This window comes from Euprymna scolopes, chromosome 20 (assembly GCF_053919585.1).
Source record: "Euprymna scolopes isolate OS-2025 chromosome 20, ASM5391958v1, whole genome shotgun sequence".
Lineage (NCBI taxonomy): Eukaryota > Metazoa > Mollusca > Cephalopoda > Sepiida > Sepiolidae > Euprymna > Euprymna scolopes.
The window spans coordinates 11,607,507-11,620,429 of record NC_136501.1 but is presented as its reverse complement, the minus strand read 5'-3'; the positions used below and the strand labels follow the sequence as shown (position 1 = coordinate 11,620,429).

Below are 12,923 nucleotides of genomic sequence, written 5' to 3'. Positions count from 1 at the left end.
ACAAGAAACAAGATCTACCACTGGGTGTTTCTGTCGAATCACTGTGATAGTGTCTCTGCGCCTGACTAATAGGCAAAGAAGGAGTATGGAAGCCGGGCGATAGACAGAACCTATCTACTCCTTAAGCAATTTAGGTTTGCAAACTGGTAATTTGTTTGAGTTACCAGCTCTAGGAAGGTTGTCATCCAAGACTGAAGAAGCCTCCCTCCCCTTTGGTTTAGTTTCATAGTTTTCCTTCTAGACGGATGATCTGGAAAGATCTACTGGGTCCGTCAACACTGAGAGGGTTTGCTCCGCGCCTGGGTTCTAATCCAGAAAACTGGCATCTAAGCTTCAGCCTCTGTCCCATCGACGAAATGTTGCATCCCTCTGCTTGTTCTACAAGTATTTTAATGGTGAATGCTCTGACGAACTGCAAGCACTTGTGCCCATATGACGTGAACACCCTTGACAGACCCGACAGGCTGCAAAATCCCACCCCCACACTGTAGAGATCCCTAGATGTAAAAAATTTTTCTACTCCAGTAGTTTCTTCCCCAGAACCGCTAGACTTTGGAATTCCATTCCAGGTCCCTGCTTCCCCAACTGTACTGACGTGCAGAAGTTCAAGTGCAACGTGAACCAACATCTTGCTGCCCAAATCCCTACATAGTACCCCAGTAGTTGTTGCCCCTGATAGTAGCCCCCTACACCAACGTGGCAATGTGCCTTGTTTGGGGTGAAAATGTAATAAAAAAATAAATAAATAAAAAAAATGAGATTGTAGTTATCTCTCTTGCATCTTCTAAAACTCAACATGTAATCAATATTTAAGAAACATACTGAATCACAAAAATCTTATCTGAAATTGATTGAACATATCAAAAGTAGTTTGCAAAGTTTCATAATGGAAATGTGTTACCAAAGAATGTTTTGAGTGAATCGGTTGATCACAATAAACATGAGAATAATTAACTTTATGATCAGAAATTGAGTCGGTTGAAAAAAATGAAGCAGCTTCTACAAACCTTGCAGATTATACATCAGTTTAAAAAAATTAAACTATGACTCAATGTCTTCAAAAATTGATTCTTATTCTAATTCCCTCACCTCTGTTTATGGGAAAAATTCAGGCTCAAAATATTCAAATTGAAAATTATTTGCATTAGTTTTGTTTTTATATATATATATATATATATATATATATATATATATATATATATATATATATCACTATTCTTTTCAATATGAATTAAGCTATAATTTAAACAATGTTATATTGTTTTTAAGGAATTTTGATGAATAATAGATGTTTTCCAAGATGAAGCACAGAAAGAAACCTTTATTAGACATCTCTAAATTCAGTTTATGCATTCTTTTTGCAGACTGTTATCCTCATCTCCATAGTTGTTGTTTCACCACATTTCAGCCAACTCATCTTCTGGCCTTCTTCAGGTGATTAACCATGATGGGATAGGAATGTTGAGTCTTGTAACTGTATTCCTGGTAATTACTGCCTTCCATAGTTGTTGCCACCATGTGCAAACTAATCCTCTGGCTTGCTTTGGTAGGATTGGAATAAATTATGAAGCCTCATCTTAAAGGATTCCCAAAAAATAATAAAAATAATACATATATAAATTCAGTTTCATCCAAATAAGGTGGTACTTTGTTTATATCATTGAAAAAAATCCTTAATGGACATCTTCCAAAGAAACATGTTGAATTTTATCTGATCAAAGTTAAATCAATTAACAAAAATACTTATTTAGAATTGGTGTGTGTGTGTTGATTGCCCTAATGGATACTGTTACAGATTATGGAATTGACTATGCCAAGTTCAGATCCTTGTGGTTTTAGGGTTATTTACACATTTAATAATGTTGCAAAATGTATGAATCTTCCTTCCCAGTTATGAGTAAAATAGCAACTGTCATTCAGATAATTATATAAAATGAATTGAAAGTAGTGTAATGCATAGATGGTGAACTCAGCATGGCTACTGTATCACTTATGAGAAAAGTATGAATTCATACATCCCTGCCTCCAGCTATGGATTAGACTCCAGCTTCGGTTGTATAGCAGATCTAGAAGGAAAACCTCTGAAATGACACCAATGACTGCTTATCCCAGTTATTATTTCTGATCATCATGGACTTCTCCTTGCTACTGAACTCAAGCAATGCCAGTCCAGGAGAGGGGCTGTTCAGATTATGCAATCCTTACTTCACTATAGACTCTGTGCAAATCACTCTTACAGGAAGTATTGATTGTCTGAAGATTAAAAGAAAATGTTTTATATACTGAACGGCTTAATACACATCTTGTGCTTTGGCATTAAATAACAAAAAAAGCTTTGATATTGTTCTCTTGATTGTTATGTTTACAATCTTTTGGATGATATAACCTTCAATCTTCTTTAGGTGTATCTTGTCAAATTTCTGCACAAAATTTTGAATGGAACCACAGGAGTAGCATTTTCTCATTCCATCAGTCATGATTGGGTAGAAGTTTTAAGTCATTTGCAAATGTATTCTTAGTATCGGCCACAGTGAGGATTCAACCTTCACCTCCACCCACCCTGAAGAGTTTCACTTTGAACTTTATTCATTGCAGACAATTCTAGTATGAATTTTGGTGACTTTAAACAATAATATGAATAATCCAAATCATAGAAATAACTATCATCTCAAATATTGAAAAACTTAATATGGTTTAATCTATAAATATAAAAGCGAAAATGTATGTGTATGTGTGTTCGCTTTTTCTGTATGTCTACAAAAGGTTTTTTTCAGAGGAGTGGTCAGTCAGTTCACAACTTAAAACTTTTTATATCACATGTAAATCGTAATATCTCAGAGTTAACAACGGAACTCGCCTGTCTATTTAATTTGCCCGACTTCGGGAAGATAAATATTCAACATTTGTCGCTTGCCGCATGTAGATTAGTCTTTTTCCTATAATAAAAGCGACACTAATTCTGGCAGTATTTTCCGTCTATTGGCAGAAATGTCCGAAAGCAATCAGCTCTGATCAATTTGGAAATATTTTCCATATATCAAACAATTGCTATTCAATTTGGACAAGGGGAGCTGGCCCCCCCCCCCTTCCACCAACATCTTGGTAAAATAATAATAAAAATGGCGTTTCCGCAGTCAAACTTGACCTCATTAAGTCATTAAAACATGCACCTGCCAAATCCAAATAATTAAATAAATTCAAACGTGTTTCCGTTAGCATCTCGCGGTGGCCCAATGGTTAAAACCATCGCACTTTTTTTTTTTTTTCACACTTCAATTTCCAACTTTGTGTATGTATGTATGTGTTTGTGTGTCCGCTAAAAACTTTCAATAGACAGAACAAAAATTCACAAACTCAGTATCATATTGAAGCTCCATCCTTCGCTTGAAAAATATCGAAAAATTGGTAAAAAACGTTCATTTTTTTTCACCCCGAAATCGACAGGGAGGGAGAGGTCAATAAAAACGGTCTTCTCATGACGACGACCGGTTCCACGCATACGTCAGATGACGTCATGATCTGATTTACTTTAAATAATTGAAAAACTGACTAAATTTCATGTACGTCGCGTTAGCTCAGTTGGTTAGCGCGTTGGTTCATTATTTAAACGTTTTGGGTTCGAATCGTGGTGTGAGATGTCTTCTTTTTTTATTTTCAATTTAAATATTGAACCAGTGTTATTTAAGCCATTTTTCATGTAATGTTCGTTTTTCTGTTTTTTTTTTTTTTTTTTTTTTCTTCGCTTATCCACCCCTGACTACACACCCAAAAACACCCGGGTACCCACCAAATTTTTAATTTTAATATCGAAACCGGCTTATTTAAACCATTTTTCACTTTTTTTTTTTTTTTTTTTTTTTTTTTTTTATACGTTTGTTTTTGTTTTTCAGATTTTTACATTTAACATCGTTCGTTTGCCTTACGTTTTTTTTTTTTTTATTAACTTCCAACTGAAATCAGGTCCTGGATATGACCTTAAACTATATCCAGTGGTGAGGTCCCAGCTTGTGGGCTTTGGGGACTGTGGAACCACCCTTTAATTACCATTGCTCCCAGGTCCACTCTAACCCGGAGTGGTAGTACCTGTTAGGGTTCCAACTATGGGTTAAATAGAAACCGACTTGAAAACAACAAATATATTCTATTAAAAATTTTTTCTTCAAGATCTTTGGATTCGGCATTAAATAACCCGAAAAGGATTGATATGCCGTAAAATAAAAACAACCAACCAGCCAACTGAAATCTATCTATCTATCTATCTATATATATATATAAAAGGTAAAATGTGTGTGACCATTTCGTGTATGTCTTCAAAAGGCTTTTCGAGCACACGCTCTCGGGGTCATTACTATCGCTTAAAACTGTATATAGGTCCTATATCATAATATCTAGGAATTAGGAAAGCGCGTAGCGTATAGATTTATTTACGTCGATTTTTACAAAATTATTGTTATTTTGGCTTCTCGCGTGTTGATTGGGCTTTTTAGTATAAATAAAATGAAACTAAACTCAAACGGACGTGTTCGCGGCAATGCGCCGGGAACAGACGCTTACGCTGCGTGATTTCTATTTGACCTTAATTAGGTCAAAAGTTAACTTATATTACGCACGCCTGTTTTTATAGTTATAGTTACATAAATAAATTCAAACACGTCTAGGCTGTATGTCGCGGTGGCCTGATGGTAACATCGCACATTTTTTTTTTTTTTTCACACATTAATTTCCAACTCAAGGGTACGGGTTCAATTCTCATACTCACCTACCAAAACATTTTTTTTTTTATTATTATTTAACCCCCCCCCCCCGGAGTTTTTATTTACCTCAAGACACCCGGGCATCGCCGGGTACCCCCCGCTAGTATATATATAAAAGCGAAAATGTATGTATGTTTGTGTGTCTGCTAAAAACTTTCAACAGACTGAACAAAAATTGACAAACTTTGTCGCATATGAAAGCCCCATCCTTGGCCCGACAAATATCGAAAAATTGGTCAAAAACGTTAATTTTTTCACCCTGAAATCAACACTTTTCTACAGGAGGGGGGGGGGGTCAGCAAAACCCGTCCTTTCATGACGAGATCAGTTCTACACATGCGTCAGACAAGGTCATAACCTGATTTAGTTTAAATATTTGGAGAACTGACACAATTTCATGTACGTCGTGTTAGCTCAGTTGGTTAGAATGTTGGTTCATTATCTAAACGTTTTGGGTTCGAAACATGGTGTGAGATGTCTTGTTTTTGTTTTTTTTCGATTTTTTTAAATTTTAATATTGAAGAAGGGTTATTTAAGCCATTTTTCATGTAACGTTCGTTTTTCTGTTTTTTTTTCTTCGCTTATTCTTAGGTTTTCATTAACCCCCCCCCCACACCGACCACACACACCCAAAAATACCTGGGTATCCACCGATTTTTTAAATTTTAATATTATTTAAGCTATTTTTCACATGTTTTTTTATTTTTCAGAAGTTTTAACGTTCGTTTTTCTGTTTTCTTTTTTGTTTGTTTTTCAGATTTTTACATCTAACATCGTTCGTTTGCCTTACGTTAGTTTTTTTTTTTTTTTTATCCCCATATCGCCTGGGTACCCCCGCTTTATTTTTCAGATAAGTTTTAACGTTCGTTTTTCTGTTTTCTTTTTTTTTACTTTGCTTATTCTTAGGTTTTCAATAACCCGACCACACACACCTCCAAACATTCGGGCAACGCCGGGTACCCCCCCACCCCCGCTAGTATGGCATAAAAGACAAAGCAAATGAGAATTTAGTGAAAGTTCTCATTATAATGTTTCTTGAGTGAATAATTTTTTTTACTTGTCGTATTTTCCTTCTGATTATCTTTTTTTATTCCTACTTACAGAATTAGATTAACAACAGAAATTTCGATTTTCCTGGAAGACTACAAAAATCACAACACTTTTTTGCTGAGACGGAAAAAAAGTTCTCAGAGAATGGAATTATGAAATTGACTGGAAAATGGCAAATTTTAATCAAACAAGATGGTAAGTATTGTTATTCAAATTAATATGAAAAATATTTTTTACATAATAACCAGAACAATATCTTAGTATTAAGGTGCTATTTTGAAGAGGGTGCATATAATCTTCCCAAATCTTGAAATGATACTTAGGCGCTAATAACTGATATTTTAGCATTACTCCAAGAATCATTTTGCTAAGTCTTGGCACCATCTCTAAATTGAATTTGCTTTTGGCACTTGCATGATATTAGTTTCATTGTACTGAAAGTATTGGCCTTTAAAGATTATATCTATAATATCATGTTGACACATCTGTTGTCATTAGATCACTGAGTTAAGCAACAATGAGCCTGGCCAATACCAGATGGGTGGCCATTTGGGAATACTAGGCATTTTATATATATTGTGTAAGGATGTAGAAATTTCCAGGTTAGTATCATTTAAAACCACTGGGAGAGATGCACCCTCATTTTTCATTAAGATATGCATCTATTAGAAGGAAAACTCTGTAAAATTTACTGGTTTACTCTCTGCTCTCTCTTGTGGCAATCATTTGCACCACCCGAGGTTAGCAGTTGTTCCAAAATTGTGGATGGTTCTGCACAAAGCCTTCACCACTATAAACAAATCATCTGTGTGGACGACTTGGTTGTCTGAACCTCATTATGTCTGAACTTGATAGGAGCCATACACACACACTAAAGTGGATTTAATCCTCATTTGGTTTTCCTATATTAATCTCACAAAATGCATATCACAATATTCCTTAAGTCTATAAGGTTTTGAAAAAAAAATCCATTTATTTCATGTAATTGTTTGTAATTATCAATTAACAAAGTGACCCATCTTTCTAAAGTTATGTCTATAATTCTCCAACCCTCTCCCTATAATAGTTTTACCCCTCACTCTTATTCCATAGACTCTATTTCTTTCATGCAAGTAAGTTCACTCCATTTCTTAATCAACACATAATTTCCACTGTTTCATTTAGCATTCATCCTCCTGTCTTATATTGACTATTGAATAAAATAGTAATACAATTTCTGCTCATCATCAGTTTTTTTTTTGTTTTTTTAATTTTTTTTTTTTTTATATTCCATTTTCACCCCAAACAAGGCACAGTGCCACTTTGATGTAGGGGCTATTATCAGGGATAGAAGTTGCAGGGATACTATGTAGGGAGTTGCGCAGCAAGATTTCTGTTCACATTACACTTGAACTTCTACATGTCAGTACAGTTGGGGAACCAGGAATCTGAAAGTTAATTCCAAAGTCTAGCAGTTCTAGCGAAGAAACTATTAGAATAGAAGGCTTTCTTACATTTAGGGATCTCTGTGTAGAGGTGGGACTTTGTTGTTTGTTGGGGGGGAAATTATGTTGAGTGGGGTATGAGGGTTTATAGTTCGTTGGAGCATCCACCATTAAAATACTTGTTAAACAGGCAGATGGATGTAACATTTTGTCAATGGGACAAAGGTTGAATCTTAGATGAGAGTTCAGGACCTATCAGGTTGACGACTCTCTTTTGAACCCTGTTTAAGAGTGAGACCAACAGCAGATGCACCAGCCCAAATGTGACAATAATACTCCATATATGGGTGAATGGTGGCCTTTAGAGGTACAAGATACTTCCAGGCATAAGTAACTTTCTAGCACGATAGAGCCCACCTTCTTCGCAGCAGCCTTGGTAATACTCTGGATGTATCTGTTCCAACTTATGTTCCCTGTGAACATTAAGCCGAGGAGTTTGAACTAAGTACTTTCAAGTAATGTATCTTTAGCCATAGCTACTCGTGGTTGAGAAGGTTTCTTTTTATTATTAAAGGAAACTAGCTTAGTCTTGGCAGCATTGAACATTATCATCCATTTTTGACCCCATTCCACTACAGACTGGAGATCTTCCTCTAGGGTTTCCGCCATTGCCTTGGATATGCGTTCATTCGTTTTCTCCTTCTGCCTGTTATAGAGCACGGTGTCATCAGCAAATATACCCATCTCGGTCTATTTTATCAAGTGAATAACTTTGGAATTTTGTCTTTAACGTTTCAAATTTAACTGGCTTTGCAAACTCAGTTGAAGTAAGTAACTTCTTCACACCTGTTTCCAGTTTTTACTAAACTCCTTACCAATCCCCTTACATGTCCCACCTATTAAACATTTTGACAAAGTCTGTCTTTATCATAACATTAATATTTATGAAGAAAATAATCATTATTTTTGTAGTGGAATGGAGAGTAGATATTATCCTTATAGAGCTATTCATCATCTATGGAGACAAAAACCTTCCCTACAAGCTATATATATATATATAAATATATATATATATATATATATTAGATGCCAAAAACGATTCTTTTATTTCTTTTTTTTATTTTGCTTAAAATCTTCCACTGCTGAAAGTAATGTTAAAATAGTAAATATTGTTTAATTTTAAACAAAACTAAAATTTATTGATTATCTTCCATAAGAGTATTTTTACGTTTGAGAACATATCTGCACATTTAACATGCATTTTTATCATAATCAAGGGAAAAAAATAACAATTTTACAGTTAGAGATTTATAAAGAATTGGAATCGGTAATTTAGTATGGAATTGGTAATTGTATAGGAATTTTTTTTTTTTTTTTTTTTTTTTTTTACACAGTGATCACCACTTATCAAGGCCCGGAAGCCACTCATGGATAAGGGTTATTGCAAGTACATTACGTTAGTGTGGAGATTTGATGAAGTGTTTATTTAAGGGGGCGGTTCATTAGGAATTTGTTAACATTGGACTTGAAGACATCCAAGTTGTAGTCCGGAGGGAAGCAGGCAGACGGAACAGAGTTCCACAGGCGTGCAGTTCAAAGAAAGAAGCTTTGTTCAATGGGAAAAATATTGGAATCGTCATATCATGGCAGCTTCCCCCCTCCCTCTCTGCGAGTAAAAAAAAAAAAAAAAAGTATTGTACGATTGTTGTTAATGCTGTTAAGAACAGTTTTCGAAATATACTCCCAACCTTTCCATGGTAAGAACAGCTGTCTGAATAGACACTCCCAACCTCCGCAAGTGAATTACAGTGCAGAATGCAGGTATTTATATCTTAAAAACTGTCTGCACCAAATATAGATGACCTTGTTTTAATGAGTATACTGGAAAACTTATTAAGCTTGTCATACTCAAGGAAATTTTGGAGTTGGATCTAAGTAAAAATTACCCACCTGCCCCCTCCCCTCCCAAAAATAGGTTCTGGTAAACTTAACTATGCAAACATTAACACCCCCACCCCCCAATGAATAACGTAACAATGTTGTTCTTTCTTAGTAGTGGTTAATGTGTGTTAAGGAAACACAGTCGTTGTTGTGAGAGATGTTTTGTTTGTTTTGTGTTCTACCAGCTAGCGAAACTCAACCACCCCACCCTCACAAATAAAAAAGTAAAATGTTTAAATATATGCGAGCATAAACAAGCTAAACGTAATTTTGGTTTCATGTGTGTATATGGTGTAACAATTTGGCATGACATTTGTTGTGCAGGTGCCATGTTGTGTCTAATCCGTGTTTGTTTTTATTAAAGATTTAAAATCTGGAATGAGAGAATTACAGCTGGCATCCAATGTGAAAGGGTTAAATGAGCGAAGGAAGAAATCCTTATTTTGTGAATCTGTGAATCAGAGTGAATGTTATTCATGAGTTTGAGTCGGTTAATAAGGGTGACTAGGCAATACAAGTCTATTGTGTGTAATTTTACGTGGCGTAGAGTGGGGGCAGTGAGAACAGTTATGAATTAGAGAGAAAAATAGAAACTATTTCCTCTAATGGTATTGGCAATAGATGATTTCTCTCCTAGGATGAATTGTAGGATTTTATTATAGGAATTGAATCTATCTATAATGAAGTTGTAAAGTTACATAATGGAGTGGTTAATAGTTTAGACACAATAAATTTGTATGCGGCATCTGTTGTTGCAAACCTATGATAATTTGATATATATATATATATAATTTAATTTTAATGCAATGAAAAAGTTCAAACTTTCCCATATGCTTATCAATAGACCACTGGGGCCGTCTGTGAATTTAATACCTCCTTGACACTTTGGAGGAAACCAGTTCAACCTGCCTAAGGTGAATACTCTACATTGTATATCAAATGGCTAATTCAGTGTCAGGATAGTTGAGTGCTTTTAAATTCATGTCCATACTTGATGTATACATAGGAATGCGAGTTTCAAATTTCAATATAAATAGTTTGTCAAATCTTATTCAGTTTTGACATGTTAATAGCTAAACTAAGTGAAAATAGTTTCAAATTTTATTCAGATAAACTCTTATAATAAGTGGAAACAATTAGAAAACTCCCATCAAAATGAGAAATAGCTCAAACCATTTTCCCCCCATTATCTAGCACCATATATTTTGAACAAAAATCTAATTTTCTTTGCTTCTTTTACACATATGCTCATAAAATGAATAAAATCTTCTATTCACATAAAAGTTAATGTTTGTTTGTGGTAAAAAAAAAAAAAAATGTGAATAGAACATTCAAATAAGTTTTTTTTCTACCCCAAACATAACCAACTACTATTTGGGATCATGTCTAACAGGGAACTGTAAGGCGGTGAATAGCGAGATGTCTATTCACATTACATTTAAAGTTCTGCATTTTTGTACAGTCAGAAAAACTGAGGGAATTCCAAAATCTAGCAGTCCAAGAAAAAAAATTATTAGAGTAGAAGGCTTTCCGGTATCTAGGAACCTCAACAGTGAAGCGGTGGGATTTTGCAGCTTGTCAAGACTATGTACGTTGAGGGGATACAAGTACAAGAAGTTCATCAGAGCACATTCCATTAAAGTACTTGTAAAAAAAGCACAGGGATGCAACATTGCAGTGATCGGACAGAGGTTGGAGGTTGTCTGACAGTGTAACTTATTAGATTAGTGACTCTTTTTTAGACCCCTGTGTAAGTGTGACAGACTAGTGGTAGATGCACCAGTTCATATGTGGCAATAACATTCTATGCATGGAAAAATTGTGGCTTTGTGAAGATATAGAATACTCTCTGGTGAGAATAACTTTCTAGCATGATAAAGGGAGCCCATCTTCTTTGCTGCAGTCTTAGCAATGTCCTTAATGTATTTGTTCCAATTCATGTTGCCTGTGAATGTTAGGGGTGAGGTGTTTGAAAGATGGGCTCTCAAGTAGTGTTATTTATTATAGCAATCGTTGAAAATGGTTTTTGTATTATTGTGAAAGGATATAAACATAGTTTTAGTAGCATTGAATGATCTAAGACTTCGTAGCTTAGTGGGGGATGGCCTTTTCTCTTCCCTGCAGCTTCTCTCCCACAAAAGAGACGTTGCGAGCCTGTCTTTGTTCTTTGTTTTATCGTTATTTCCATGGCAAGTGCTCGTCTGAGCTCCAATCTCTCGTCCTCCCCCCCTCACCAATCTTTCATGAAAAACAACCGTCTAGCTGAAACCACTATCAGTAATTTTCCCCACTCTTTATCTATGCCTAAATCCAAACGTAGATTCCATGAGTAGAGCTTCTTTCTCAGAAGTGCACGACTGTGTAACTCTCTTCCGTTTGCCTGTTTCCCACCTGACTGCAACTTGGATGTCTTCAAGTCCAACATAGACAAATTCCTGACAAACTGCCCTCTTAAGTAAGACACTCTATCAAAACTCCAATTGTACACGCAATAACCCTTATCCTGAGTGGCCTCCGGGTCTTGATAAGTGGTGACCTCCATGTAAAAAAAAAACAGCAACAAAAAATCAATCATTTAAAGTCCCATTCCACTATTGACAAGATCATTTTATAAAGTTTCTGCCATTTCCTTGAATATGTGTACATTCGTTTTTCCCTCTTGTCTATTATAGTGTGGTGTCATCAGCACATCAGTATATTTATACCCATCTCAGATACAATCTTACCAGAAAGGCCATTTATGAATATCAGGAATAATAAACGTCTAAAGATCAATCCCTGGAGCACACTTGCATTTATATCATGTTGCTTAGATCTATGAAGACAACCTGGATTTTTTTATTGTCTAGGAAGGATCTGGTTATATTGAGTATTTAAGAAATACTATATGATTTAATTTTCATGAGAAACCCTTCATTCCAAACTTTGTCAAACGCTTGGGATACATCAAAGTTTACAGCTCTAGCTTCCTTTGTCTTATCCATGCATGATATGTGTTCAAGGATGACTGTTAAATATCTGCAATCGAACGGCCTTCTTAAAACCATACTGTTGCTCAGAAAAAAGCTTAATATTTACAAGATGGACTAGTACTTGACTGCTTAACGACTCTGATTTTAGCAAACAAGGTGGAGGATATTGGGGGAGGAGGATAATTGAGTGGGTCAATTCTTTTGCCAGAATTCTTGATTACTTGTACAACAGAGACAATTTTCTAGCTAACAGGGAAGCAAGACTTTGCTAGGTATTTGTTGGAGAGAACGAGCTAACTCAGTGAAGCGTTTCTTAATTAGTATGACTGGGATAAGATCAGGCGTTTGAGATGTTTAGGTTTTTTTTATATTATCATGGGCATGAGAAGGTGATTTTCAGATCTACAAGTCTAGCTTCTGTCTGCAAAGGGAAATTTGTGAGAGTGGTTTGAGTCTAAGGTGAAGTTGGAGGTGAACCTCCAAGCAAGCAAGTTAGCTTTCTCGGTTTGTGTACAAGCAACCTCATGTTTGTTTGATGGTGGGGTAATTATTGATTGTGCATTATTCACCACACTATTATAAATTTTCCAGAAATCACAAAATCCTATTTTCTGCAGTTCGATACGTCTTCTGATCACTTTGGTATGTCTTCTCTTGGCTGCAGCTATTTCACTTTTACAATTCTTTCTAACTTCTATATACTTTTGTCTATTTTTATTTCACTTGTGACGGACGAATTGGCAGAATGCATGCTGTCTTTGTGTAATGCCTGCTACACAAGT

At 35.4% G+C, this 12,923-nt stretch overlaps 1 protein-coding gene across 12 annotated transcripts in view; it reads left to right on the top strand.

Annotated features, from left to right (window-relative positions):
* Positions 1-12,923, top strand: part of LOC145241322 (epsin-2-like) — a 138,132-nt gene that overhangs the window by 17,329 nt on the left and 107,880 nt on the right. For all 12 annotated transcript variants that reach the window (XM_080104152.1, XM_080104146.1, XM_080104148.1 and 9 more), the window contains exon 2: positions 5,858-5,999. The gene's annotated coding sequence lies outside the window, so the exon portion shown is untranslated. The remainder of the gene's footprint in view (positions 1-5,857; positions 6,000-12,923) is intronic.